The sequence below is a fragment of the Aristolochia californica genome, unplaced genomic scaffold, assembly GCF_029961685.1.
Source record: "Aristolochia californica isolate CCGP_79_NKW_82.1479 unplaced genomic scaffold, dmAriCali1.0.hap1 SCAF_41, whole genome shotgun sequence".
Lineage (NCBI taxonomy): Eukaryota > Viridiplantae > Streptophyta > Magnoliopsida > Piperales > Aristolochiaceae > Aristolochia > Aristolochia californica.
Genome location: NW_027182115.1, coordinates 90,001 through 92,500, shown reverse-complemented (window position 1 = coordinate 92,500; position 2,500 = coordinate 90,001).

Here is a 2,500-nt window from a genome sequence, read left to right as displayed (position 1 = left end):
TTTTGCAGGCCAGCACCGGCGGATGCACGGGTCAAGCGGGACGGGACGAGCGCAGGGCTTGCTTTTGGCGGCACACGAAAACACGAACCCGAAAAAGGCGAAAAAGGGACATACACACTGGCGACACGCACGCCCGTTTCGCCTGCCACCCGTGCACACTCGCCTGGGCTGCTGGTCACGTGCGTCGCTCACAGGCATTTTGCAGGCCAGCACCGGCGGATGCACGGGTCAAGCGGGACGGGACGAGCGCAGGGCTTGCTTTTGGCGGCACACGAAAACACGAACCCGAAAAAGGCGAAAAAGGGACACACGGACAGGCGACACGAAAAAAAAGGGGTCGCCCTACCTAGGTGGGCGCAAAAACCCCGTCGGCCAGGAGGTTTCGCCAAAGTGTCTGTACTGTCACACAGGGTCAATAGCACGGGCATGGCCGGCCGCCGCACGTGCAGCGGCTTACGGACGCACGGTTCGGCGGCACAGGTGCCTGGCGGCTTTAGCACCTTGGGGTGGACAGGCCTGGCGGCAAGGGGGGCTAGGCACCTTGCTGCCAGCCGGCAATGGTGCACGGGGCGGGGCGCCACACAAACACGAAAGAGGGACAAGAGCGGGGCGATGGTCCACAGAGACGAGCCATGCACGGGGCCCGTGATCGCCGACACGCGCGAACGCGGACGCGGACAAGGACAAGGACGCGACGCGCGGCGCGCGTGCGAGGTCAAGAGGGGCGCGCGCACGAAAACGCGAAAAAAGGGGCTAGCGGCCGAGAAACGCGAAAAAAACCGGGTCACCTACCTAGCCGAACGCCTAAAATCGCTTCGGGCAGGAGGTTTCGCCAAAGTGTCTGTACTGTCACACGGTCCGTACGGGCGCAACCCCATCGCGCGCCAGCACCCCTTCCTGGGGGCGCCCGCCCGCCAGGCGCCTGGCGCCCCACGCGCGCGCGCCCGGCGCCTGGCGCCTTGCCCCCCACGCGCGCCCGGCGCCTGGCGCCTGGCGCCTCGCCCCCCACGCGCGCGCCCGGCGCCTGGCGCCTTGCCCCCCACGCGCGCCCGGCGCCTGGCGCCTGGCGCCTCGCCCCCCACGCGCGCGCGCGCGTGGCGCCTTGCGCCTGGCGCCTTGCCTCCGCGCGTGCCTGGCGCCTGGCGCCTTGCCCCCCACGCGCCTGGGCGCCTCTTTTCCGCCTGGGCGCCCTGGCACCTTTCCGCCTGGGCGCCTGTTTTCCGCCTTGGCGCCCTGGCGCCTTTTCGCGTGGGCGCCTCTTTTCCGCCTGGGCGCCATGGCGCCTTTCGGCCTGGGCGACTCTTTTTCGCCTGGGCACCTCTTTTCCGCCTGGCCAGGGCGCCTCTTTTCCGCCTGGGCGCCATGGCGCCTTTCTGCCTGGGCGCCTCTTTTTCGCCTGGGCGCCTCTTTTCTGCCTGGGCGCCCTGGCGCCTTTTCGCCTGGGCGCCTCTTTCCCACCTGGGCGCCCTGGCGCCTCTTCGCCTGGGCGCCCTGGCGCCTTTTCGCCTGGGCGCCTCTTTTGGCGCCTGGGCGCCTACGCCAGGGCGCCTCTTTTCCGCCTGGGCGCCTCTTTTTCGCCTGGGCGCCTCTTTTCCGCCTGGGTGCCCTGGCGCCATTCCGCCTGGGCGCCCTGGCGCCTTTTCGCCTGGGTGCCTCTTTTGGCGCCTGGGCGCCTACGCCAGGGCGCCTCTTTTCCGCCAGGGCGCCTCTTTTTCGCCTGGGCGCCTCTTTTCCGCCTGGGCGCCCTGGCGCCTTTTCGCCTGGCGCCTCTTTTGGCGCCTGGGCGCCTACGCCAGGGCGCCTCTTTTCCGCCTGGGTGCCTCTTTTCCGCCTGGGTGCCCTGGCGCCATTCCGCCTGGGCGCCTCTTTTCCGCCTGGGCGCCCTGGCGCCTTTTCGCCTGGGTGCCTCTTTTGGCGCATGGGCGCCTACGCCAGGGCGCCTCTTTTCCGCCTGGGCGCCCTGGCGCCTTTCCGCCTGGGCGCCTCTTTTTCGCCTGGGCGCCTCTTTTCCGCCTGGGCGCCCTGGCGCCATTCCGCCTGGGCGCCTCTTTTCCGCCTGGGCGCCCTGGCGCCTTTTCGCCTGGCGCCTCTTTTGGCGCCTGGGCGCCTACGCCAGGGCGCCTCTTTTCCGCCTGGGCGCCTCTTTTTCGCCTGGGCGCCTCTTTTCCGCCTGGGCGCCTCTTTTTCGCCTGGGCGCCTCTTTTCCGCCTGGGCGCCCTGGCGCCATTCCGCCTGGGCGCCTCTTTTCCGCCTGGGCGCCCTGGCGCCTTTTCGCCTGGCGCCTCTTTTGGCGCCTGGGCGCCTACGCCAGGGCGCCTCTTTTCCGCCTGGGCGCCCTGGCGCCTTTCCGCCTGGGCGCCTCTTTTTCGCCTGGGCGCCTCGTTTCCGCCTGGGCGCCTCTTTTCCGCCTGGGCGCGTCTTTTCCGCCTGGGCGCCCTGGCGCCTTTTCGCCTGGGCGTCCTGGCGCCTGTGCGCCCTGGTGCCTTTTCGCCTGGGCGTC